The 11630-nt window shown below is 38.7% G+C and overlaps 1 protein-coding gene across 1 annotated transcript in view; it reads left to right on the forward strand.

Moving 5' to 3' along the window:
• LOC106475354 (UPF0553 protein C9orf64 homolog) overlaps positions 1–11630 on the forward strand; it is a 22710-nt gene that overhangs the window by 1403 nt on the left and 9677 nt on the right. The window lies entirely within an intron of this gene.

Below are 11630 nucleotides of genomic sequence, written 5' to 3' on the forward strand. Positions count from 1 at the left end.
TGTAAAAGTTGCATTATTATTACCTGATGATGACAAAACCTTGTCGAAACGTTGTACATTTGCTGTCATGTTAAACTTATATTAAAGTTTTTCTTCATTACCCATTCAAGCTGTCTCCAGCCATTATTATTATTATTTAATATGTTGTGTAACTTGCAGGTGAATTTTTACTTTTATTTGAGAGAATATTGTGTTTGCCAGTGATATGTTGAGTTGGATGAAGATTGTAGATGTCATTGAAATATTCAACAGCATGAGTGTGTAGTTGTCTGCCTGTTTCACCAGTATAAATTTCATAACAAAATATGCTTTTTAGTGCTAATTGGAATATTTTACACATTCATAACTATATAATATATATATAAAAAGGGTCATAGTACTCCAGGAAGAATTTATTTAGTCAAAACAATGCTTCATTATTACAGCTTCACCTGGGCTCTTACAGAACAAATTTATATGATAAGATAGGTTTGATAATGAATTAAATGTTCTGTTTTATATAGCTTTAACCACAACATTATCCAAGCAATGTTAGAAATAACTGTTACAAAACCATTAGTATTGTTATAAGAGTAAACATAATACAGGCAGACAACTACACAATATTGTTGCTGAACATTTCAGTGCCATCTCCAGACTTCAACCAGCTCAATACATCAATGACAAACAGTCTTCTTTTAACCAAAATGAATCTTCTCTACACAATCAGAATACTTGTCAAGACAAAATCTTTCTGTAAATGAAAATACACAGAAGCTTTACTAATTTTTTGACTACAATTTACAATTAACAGATACAAAGGCTGGCATTTGCTTTGTAATACAATCAACATTCAATGTTCATTCCTTTCTTAAAAATATTTCTTATCTGTATGTGTTATATTATTGTTACTCCTGTAATATTAATGGCAAATGTATCATTTTTTTTTAATTCAACATTATAAAACTACCTCCATGTAAGTTTTAATGTGCTTTCCCAAAGGAACCCAAAGCTACTTGTTTCTTCTTTTATTTAAGCTTTATTTATTTATTTATGCAAAGTTCCAATACAGTATCTTACCTCATCACACAAATAGCTTTTCTCGACTTATACTGCCCTCTATATGCACAAATTTTCGCTTACCACTATCTTACCGATAGTTCTTCATTCTCAGGGCCTTTGTTTTCACCATTACATGGAAGGCTGGCTACTTCTAGCTTCCTCACAGGTCGACTCTGCACTTTGGTTGGTTGGTGAAGGTGGAAAAGTCTTTTTTCACTCCCATGCAACACCTAGTTCATATTGGGATGTTCAATTCACTACTCATTTGAGCCCAACCTTCTCCCCTTTGGTTGAGGGCTATGGAGCTTCTATTTCGCAGTCTCTCCTCCTCTTCTTCTTCTCCATCTGCATGAGAGATTCTCTCTCTTTTGAAAATGTTGGCTCCTCTTGATTGTGTCCACATTGTTGCCTTCAGTGGGTTTTGTTGGACCAGTGGGACATAGTTTTGGGATCCCATGGATGTCCCTTTCTTCGTCCTTTCGTACAGACCAACTTCACCTGGTGTTTGGAACAAGATAACACCTCTATGGGTGTTCCTCGTCCTTGTATGGAATATCACCTCTTTCTGGATGCTTCTCTTTCTGATTGGGGTGCCTCCCTGGATGCTCAGGTAGTCTCAGGGGAGTGGATTCTATCAGAGTCCTCTTTCCATGTCAATCTCTTGGAGCTTGTTGCCATTCATTGAGCTTTGGTTCAGTTCCTTCCAGTCATTCAGGGCTGGTCATTGATGGTGCATTCGAACAATTTGACTTTTGTCTCGTCCACAGACACACCAGACCTCCTGTCTTAAGCCCAAGGCTATCCTATTCATTTGATGGCTTATCTTATTTGGGGTGCCCTGAATCTAGTTCTAGATTGATTATCTCATCCTTAAAGGATCTCCATACTGAGTGGTCACTGGACCTTCTGCTTGGTAGCTCTTTTCCCAGTGAGGTGTTCCATATCTGGTTGCCTTTGTCTCACCTGCATTTCAAGCTCCTTTGGTTTTGGTCTCCTGTTCCATATCCACTGACTGGCATAGTAGATGCTCTCAGTCAGGCTTGTATGGGCCTCTACCTGTATGACTACCCTCCCATTTATCTGCTTTCTCATACACTTTTCATCATCCAGACCTCTTTGTGTCATGTTCTTTTCAGCCACATTTCATGTTACACGATATGACTATGTCTTCCAGTCACCTGTTCTTTCTCTTTTGTTTCATTCACACTGCCTCAATCCATCACCCTTGCTCTGCCCCTCTTCTTGATTGGATTCTCAGTGTTGTCCTCCTTACCTTTCGTCCATTCAAGCCTTTGTCAACCCATCTACCTTCCTTTCATATCACATCTTTATGACTATTTTGACCCTGCTCACCATCTCTGTTTGGTAATTGTTATCTTCTGTTACATGGCATGCACTGCTTCCTTCCGTGGATCCTGTTTCTACTTATGTATTTCTTGGAATCCCTTTCAGTATCGTGACCTTTCTCCTATTCCATGTATGGGTTGGATTTGCCAGCTTCTTTGTCTTTTGTTTGTTGTCTTTTCTGTCTTTCTTCACATCAAATCCATCACCTTACCATGTCTCAGGTTGCTCATTTCCATCATCCATTGGAAGACATCATTCATGTCAGTATATGTACCACTCCCCATACCTTCACTGATCGTTATCTTCACCATCCGTTTCCTATTCTATGAGTTTCCTCTTCTTTCTATCGCCATTTTGTGCATTGTGATTTCTCTATGAGTGAGTAAGTGCTTCTGTTTTTTCTACTTTTTCTCTGCAGGAGCCATTTTTTGCATCTTTGGATCCCACTTTGTGGTGAGTGTTGCCTGACCAGGTATACTTATTCTTAAATCTGCACTGTAATACCTCTGCGTCAAATATGTCCATCATTGAGATGGGGTGTTCCACAAGACCACATGTAGGTATTTCTTATAGTATTTTGCCTCATAAAGATGTTTGCTCCGGACCATACACTCATGGACTAACGTGAGCAAAGCAGACGGGGATTGCTGCCCATCCCCGATGATCTGTATCTTGTAGGTCACTGAATTGGTCTGCTTTTCAAAATAAGGTGTTGTGGTCACCCATTGCACTGTCTGTGGTGCAGTGTTCCTCTGGTCTCTCCAATGCACTCTTTACCCCTTCTTCTAGTGGAGTGCGACAATCCTTGCCACTTACCAGTTACCAGCTGCTGGGGTGGTGGACCATGGAAGCTTCCTCCTGAGTATGCTCAATCTTACTCAGCTGAGAGTAGGGCAGTAGTAGCCGGTGTAGATGGTGTTGATGCTCAACCTACTTTGAACCTGATGTACAATTACATATGCTGTCAGATGAGGTTTGATGCATTCTACCAGCATGCAGTTTGACCCTCTGGCTGAGGCACCCTCTTTCCTACTATCCCCTGCATATTGCTTCTCAGTGGATATGGTGATGGTTGGAGCTGAACCAACCACATAAGTCCTCATATGTGTGTGGCTGGGTACCCTCCTCCTACCATGGACTGAATGATACATACCCAATGCCATCTAGTGATGGACTGGAGATGCACCCCCACTTTGCTGTCTTATCTTCCTACCATCCCCCAGATGTTGGTTCCTGGTGCATTTGGTGTTGGATGTGCACACATTAATGTGTGGGGTCCCTCCTGTGTTTTCACCCTTATTGCAACACATTTTCACATGGGCAAAGAGTATCCCTGGCTCAGAATTGATGCAGGCTCCCATGGGGTGTTGCCTTCCATTAAAATGGGGTCTTTCTTTAAGCACTTTCTAAAGGGGGATCATCTTCTAACAGATCCTGATAACTCAGTGTGGGATTCTAGCTGCTTGTGAGTAGAGGTAAGATATCTTATCGGAAGTTAACATCGTCCTACTTATTTCCTCTCTCATTTTGCACCCTACCTCCCTAATTCAGGTGTCACACTCCTATTGGTGGATGGTTGGTACATGATCATTTGCATGATAGCATGTACATGTCTCACGTGAATACATGTGAGGGTAGGTGGGTGTATCAAGGCTAGTGGTGAGTACAAATTTTTTCATATAGAGGGCAATATAAGTAGAAAAAAGCTATTTGTGAGAGCAGGTAATTATCTATTGGAAATACATTTTCAGTGTAGGAAAATGTTAACTTTCATTAACGTAGACCATCATTATCGTTTGCCTGTAGTGCATTCAACCATAATCTTTCTTCACACTTTTTTTACTAATCCAAAGCTGTTATTTTCTCACTAACTAACTTATATCACCTTAGAGCTGCTAGTGTGTAGTTTGCTGATCTTTTTCCAGAGCAAGTGCATACAATTTTGTTGGTTTATTGTGTTCTACGTGAAATGTGTGTACGTGTGTCTCAGCAAAGTTAGCTGACATAGCTACAAGGTATAGTTGACAGGTTTGGCACCTACTCTGTAATAAATAATGGCATTGGGAATACTGTCTTGGCATTTGTTACACCCAGTATGATCCCATAGTATCATTTTGCAAAAGCTTTATCATATCTACTTAAAAAAATATCCAAGATTAACACTCATTAAGCAGGACTGTGATGCTGGTTACATTATAGATGGCTTCTTTGGTTGTACTTGGAAAACTACTGCTTCTTGTAACTTTAAAACGACAGTTCATGCTAGATTCTTTCATCACTTTAAATCATTCACATGGATCCCAGGTAATAGAAATCAGTCTTTATACTGATCATCTATTCATTGACATTTAGTTGTTTTGTGATGTTCTCACAAGTAGAGTTAGGTGATTTAATCAATTAATTAATTACCTATAAGAAGAAATTACATTGATTAGTATCTTGTACTCCGTGTGTCAGACTTGAAACTTCACTACCATCTCACCACAACAACAGGAAAGTGAAAGTACTTTTAGTCTTCTTCTCGGCCTCACCTCTTGCTTGACCATGGCAAGTCATTAAAGTAAAATTGAAATCACAACTCTTTCCCCAAAACTTTAACTATCACAATCTCTTAAGTTATCACATAAATCAATAAAGGGGCAAAGAGAAATAACTCTAATTTCTGACCACCCCTGGGTTATTATTAAATACCTACCACAATTGGATTGGATTAGTATCTTGTATAATAAACAGCTTAATCAATTAAGTGTCATGAAAATAATAAAATCAAAATTAGTGTTTCTAATTATTTATTGTTTTTATTACTCTAAATATCCAAGTAGTCAAGAGATTGTCATTATGTTTGTTTATTGTTAAGCATAAAAATACCTAGGAGGCAGGTGGGGAAATGCTTTATGATTTCTCTCTGGTTTGATTCCCATTGCCACTAAATTTACTTTGTTATTGTAAGACCACTCTGGCTATCTGCCACTGTCATTAAATGAACTGATGAATAGAAGGAAGGCAACTGGCTGGCAGCACATTCCACTAACTCTGGCTACTTAAGTATCAAATGAAATATAAATTTACTAGATTATATTTTGTGTTATATTTCTAACTTATAGTTGCATAACTGTATTCTTCAATGTTGTATAAGTAGGTCCAGATCTAGCCGAAGGGTCCAGGAGGTCTGGACCTTCCTCCCTCCCCATCCTTTTTATTTCTAGAAATAAAAAAGTATTGTCTTTAATATCTTATAAGCAGGTGCAAATCTATGGAATGGTGCAAGGGAATTTCAGACCCTCCATTATTTCTTTTCTAGTATTATTGACTTATTTAATGTTGTATAAACAAAAATTTTTTTTTTTCAGAAATTAATAGTATTATTTAATGTTGTATAAGTAGGTGCAGATTTAGGGGGCTTTTAGGGGGGTTTTCAGGAATTAATAATAAAACAGCTAGGCATTATTACACTACCATGTCAGCACTTATAGACTTGTTACAGAATTAAATTTTAATTGTTGATGGCCAAAATAAATGAAAATGCAAGTGGCATGACTGCATAAGTAACAGTTTTTTATATGAAAACAGACACCCTGTTTTCCAATGCTGTACTATCTTCTAAATAATATTATTACAGACAGTTATAATTATTTAGAAACAGAACAGAGATAACTCATCAGATTCACCATAATAATAAAGTGCTATCACCATGATTAAACAGTGCATGATGGACAGTCAACTCAAGTTAGTTAACGGGTCAACAGTGCCAGTAGTGATTAAAGCATGTGACAAACATTGAGAAGCACCAACAAACCTCAGCATGCCAGTAGGTGAAGGCTATGTCAGGGACAAGAAATTGAAAGTCCTATAAGACATTGGGTGCAACAGTAAGAACCAGTCTATTATCTGATGACCAGATGGCAGGCAAGGTACATCTCTGTGTGCTGATTGATGGGACAGTGAGAAAGTTTCCCATAGCAAGAATAAAGATGGTCACTCCATACTACTTGGGAGACCTTGAGGCCATATGTATGAAGTCTCCCATCTACAACTTGGTGATTGGCAATATACCAGGTGGTAGAAGTTTGGAGGAACCAGGAAAAAAGCAAACTGATGAGGCATCTGCAGTTGCCACAAGAGCTCAAGAAAATAAAAGCAAGCAAGCAAGACATCAAGCCCCTGCAAGTCTCTAAAGATGACATCCTGAATGTAGGTACACGAGAGCTGAAGGAAGCACAGAAGAAAGACTCTTTACTACAGAAACTTTGGGACAGTGCCCGAGAGAAAGTTGAGCACAAGACCAAGGGGAAAGGGACTTACAGAATAGAGGACTGGAAGTGAGTACTGTACCAGAGTTATCAAAGCAGTTCTACTGGGGAAGTTAAAGAGATCTTAGAACCAACAGAATACTGGACTCAAGTGATGAAGCTGTCTCAGGAGTCAATTGTGGGAGGACACCTAGGAGCAAAGAAGATAGCAGACAGAATCACCAGCAACTTCCATTGGCCAGGGTCACCAGAGGTGTGACAAGATTTTACCGGTCATCTACCAAAGGAGAGTACTTAGAGGGCAGGTATCCAATGTGCCACTGGGTGAAATACTTCTTACAGAAGAGCCATTCAGCAGAGTAGCTGTGGACTTGATCAGACCACTAGCATCTGTATCTGACAAGGGCAACCAGTATGTACTGATATGTCTTAAAGAGCATGCTGAAGAAAATGTGTCAGGAGAGACCATATGATTTAGACAGGTACCTGCAGCAGTATTATTTGCTTACCAAGAAACGTGTACAGAATTTCTGCATTACAAGTTACTGTATGGAAGAACAATATGAGGTCAATGCAAATGTTGAAAGAACTGTGGACAGAAGGAAAAAGAGTTAGAAGTAAGAAACACATATCAGTATGTGTTAGACCTCAGTAGCTTACTGGAGGAGACCTATCAACTCAATCAAGGGACAGTTCAAGGTTAAACAGAAGGTCTTGGTTCTGCTTCCCACAGACAACAAAAACTCACCCTGCAGTGGAAAGGATCTTTTGAAGTACAGGAAGTGGTCTAGAGAATGGACTATAAGGTTAAAGTGAAATCTACCATGTTAATCTGTTGAAGAGGTACTTTGAGAGTGAAGAAGACTTAACAAGTGCATCTATCAAGGAGCCAATGGATGTTGCAGGTCTGACTATCATAGATGCAGAACCAGAAGCTAGTGATTTTGTTATAGAAGATGAAGACCTACTAGACCTAAGACCGCTGGGTGGAGGGGAGATGTACAAATATGTCAACATCAGTGAAGAACTGACTAGCAAGCAGAAGAATTAGCTACAAGATTTACTGTGCCAGTATGCAGATATCTTCACAAATAGACTAGGCAAGACAGACTTTGTGCAACACAATATCAAGATCCCGACCAGGGATCCAGTCAAGGTGAAGCCATACCAGATACCCTATACAATGAGAGACCTAATCAAGCAAGCAGTTGAGGTAACATTAAAACCAGAATCATTGAGCATTGAAATGCAGCTTACTGTTCACCAGTGGTAATCCTGAAGAGGGATGGCTCAAACTGCTTCTGCATAGATTTCCAGAAGCTAAACCTTATGATGAAGTCCAACTCTGAACCGAAGGGAAACCCAGAGGCTATAATTGTGAAACTAGAGGGGGCCAAGATTGACCTCAGTAAAGGTTATTGGCAGATACCAATGGAGACAGGATCTAAAGAGAAAACAACCTTTGACACCAGAAAGATGCTACTAGTTCAAGAGGATGCCATTTCAGTTAGTCAACTCAACAATAACATTAAACTGCATGATGAGGAAGATGTTGCACAAAACTACCAACATCGAGCATTATGTGGACAACATATTGACCCACAGACCTAGATGGGAAGATGACCTGAAGAAACTCAGAAAGCTGTTCGGAAGAGTGCTACATTGGTTATTCTGTGCTAGACTTTGTTGGACACAAGGAGGGCGACTGACAGATAGTTATGGAAGAGAAGCTAACCCCCATACAAGATGCACCAGCTCTGATGACCAAGCAGCGAATCAGATCCTTCCTGGGGTTAGCAAGATACTATTGGAAGTTCATCCCAAACTATGCTGAAGTCACTGCACCACTGACGGACCTGACCAAGAAAGGCCAACACAACAAGGTGAACTGGAAAAACCACAGCATATGGCATTCCAGAATTTGAATAACATGTTAGGAAGTTCACCAATCCTTAGAATGCCAGACCTCAACAGACTGTTCATCATTGAGGCTGATGCATAAGACATTGGAATTGGAGCAGTACTCCTGCAAGAAGATGGACTGCTTCCAATAATGTACATCAGTAAAAAGCTGTTGATTAGTGAGAAGAACTACTCTGTGATTGAATGAGTGTGTCTTTCCTTTATATGTGCCATCTGAAAATTCTAAAATTACTCTTACAGGAAGGAGTTCATCATCCAGATGAGCCATCAGCCCCTTGCATACATCCAGGGGTGTAAAATTCACAGTGCAAAGATCATGAGGTGGCATTGTACCTACAGAACTACCAGTTCTGCATTGAGGCCATCAAGGGGACTGCAAATGTTGGTGCAGATTGTATGAGTAGATTTTGTGCTTGAACTGAAAGCAGTCTTGTTATATAGTGTAAAAAAATATTGTACATAATTTTTTTTAAGAGGGGCTTATTGTTAGATGTACACGACTGTTTCAAATTAAGTTTGATGTGAGTGTTAGATTTAGTTATTTTTAGGAGTAGTAGTTTATCGTATGAATTATACATTGTGTTGTTCAGTTTTGTGAATTGGCATTTGTTGTATTATTGCATCATTTTGTTAGAACCTTCTAAGCTTTTCTCATTCTTTTGATTGAGTATTGTTTCATCATGATATCTTGTAGTTTGTAGAATGTTCTAAGCTTTAGTCAGGCTATGAATGTGCATACAAAATGTAGTCCGAGTTAATAAGACAGAGCCAGATTGATCTAGACTGAGTGATTGTGTGTTTAACCATAAAGAGCATATTGTTGCAGTTTTAATAGTGAAATTATCACAAATTGTATTGTAATAACAGAGTAGAGAAGAATAATTTGTCTCATCAAGTTGTGTTTTAAAGTAATTGAATCAGCCTGTGTGGACTTTGACTAAAAAGAAACAATTATTTAAAGCTCTGGATACAACTGTGATAACCAATAGTATAATGAGCATTTGTAAATATGTTTGACTTATTTTAATATATTAATTTACAACAAATGGACTGTGTGCTGTTTGTTTATTGCTGAAATTTATTGCCAAAAGTCACCAACACCTACTGTAAAGAATCTGGCCCATACATACGTACATATATAGAAACCCAACAGAGGTGTTTTTGCTCACTTCAGCTCATGCTTGCTGGCTTTCAGAAATAGGATTTCATTGTTACCTCTTGCACTGTCTTTAGTACAAGGCCTTTCTGGAATGATGAGGATCCAGACACTTTCTTCAGGTCTCCCCAGCACCAATTTCCCCTCCCTTCATCGAATGTAATATGAGATATCCTTGCCACTTACCAGTTCCTAGTGACTGGGGTGGTGGACCAAGGAGAATCCTTACCTATTGGAACCTAAATGCTTGGGCTGATACAAGGGGTTCCAATATGGGAAGAAGTGGGGCAGTGGTGACACTGTGGGTGTAGTTTGAGTCACCCTACATATAACTCAGATATATCACTCATGCCACACATGGCCTTTTCCTACAGCCTAAGCCTGTTCAATTAAGTTTAGATTTGCACGCTTTACATATTGACCGATGCTGCATACTATAGTGCCCTCCTCCTGCGGTTTGTCTATCCCATAACATCTGTTCACTTTAATAGAGGTAAGCACTTACTATACACAACCAATAAATATTTATATCTCGCATGTCTTCCTTCTGCAGCCACTATCTGTTTAGTAGAGTCGAGTTTACCACATTCATTACCAGTCCTTACTACATAACAAATGTGCCCTCCTCCTTTAACTGGTGTAAGTCTCTTAGAGTCTGATGGTAGAGTTAATGTGAGTACTTCATACATGCCTGTGATGTATCTCACATACCCTTCTCCCACAGCTGGTATTGGGCTTGTAGAGAGTGACAGTTGAGTTGAGGTATATAAGTAACCATACTATATTTGATAAAGTGCCCTCCTTTCACAGCTGGAAATGGTCCCATAGAGTCTGATGGTAGAGTTGATGTGAGCACACAAGGTATGGTCTGAATAAGCTTCAACCACACTATACGTATTGGCTGACCAACTTGTGGGCAAATACTTGGATGGTCGTGTATCAATTTCACCTTTTCCTGCGACACAATTCTAGCTTCTTTGCCTCTTATCTTTCCTATACAGGTGAAGAGTATACTCTGGATGAGACGAGTGCAGTCTCCACCAGGTGTTGCCCTATGGAGTCCCTGCCATTAGATGTCAAACATACCCCATGGGCATCTTTTGGATGCTTTCTGATAGATACTCACCTTTTCACATATTTTTCCCCATCCTCCCTACTTCTGGTGCACATTTTCGTACTTGTCTTGTCAAAGAATGAAGATTCATCAGTGCAAATGCTTAGGAGGAGTTAGTGGGCATGGACTTGTGTCTCCCTTCTATTGGTGGAGGGCTTTTGTCACATGATGAAATTATCATGCAATGGTGCACGTTCATGTGATATTAGGTGGGAGTCTTCACAAGGCTAGTAGTATACAAATCTCTTTGGCAGAATGTGGGGAAGATAGCTAATCTGTATGAAGAGGTATTTTTCAGGTGAGGAAAAAACATTGCTGGATCATAACCTGGCTGAGCTAATCATTTACAGAATATAATAATGTTTTTTAAGTTTGTTTCACTTGTTCAGATTACTTAAAGATTATATTGTCAACACTGATTAATCCAAAATACTATATTATTATACTAAAAGTCTCTTCTTTCATGACAAAAACTACTGAAAATTTGGTTGCACTATTACATGGCTATTAAACTTTTAAAATGTTAACTGGTATCATCCTGTCATTGTAAAAATGAAACATTACTGCAGTTAGTGTGGAGAAGTTAAATGCTATTTGTTAACATAATGATACTGTATTATTTGAGTAAACTTTCTAGTTTTATCCTTATTCATTCCATAATGGTTTTTAAACTTTATCTTACTGTAAAATAGTTATAACTATCAAAAGTTTTATTTTACAAAATAACTTAATGTTATTCTATGTTTGACTTTATTTAAGCTCCTTGAAATATATCAAAAAATTCAAGGTTTTTACTTTG

This window comes from Limulus polyphemus, unplaced genomic scaffold (genome assembly GCF_000517525.1).
Source record: "Limulus polyphemus unplaced genomic scaffold, Limulus_polyphemus-2.1.2 Scaffold8460, whole genome shotgun sequence".
Classification (NCBI taxonomy): domain Eukaryota; kingdom Metazoa; phylum Arthropoda; class Merostomata; order Xiphosura; family Limulidae; genus Limulus; species Limulus polyphemus.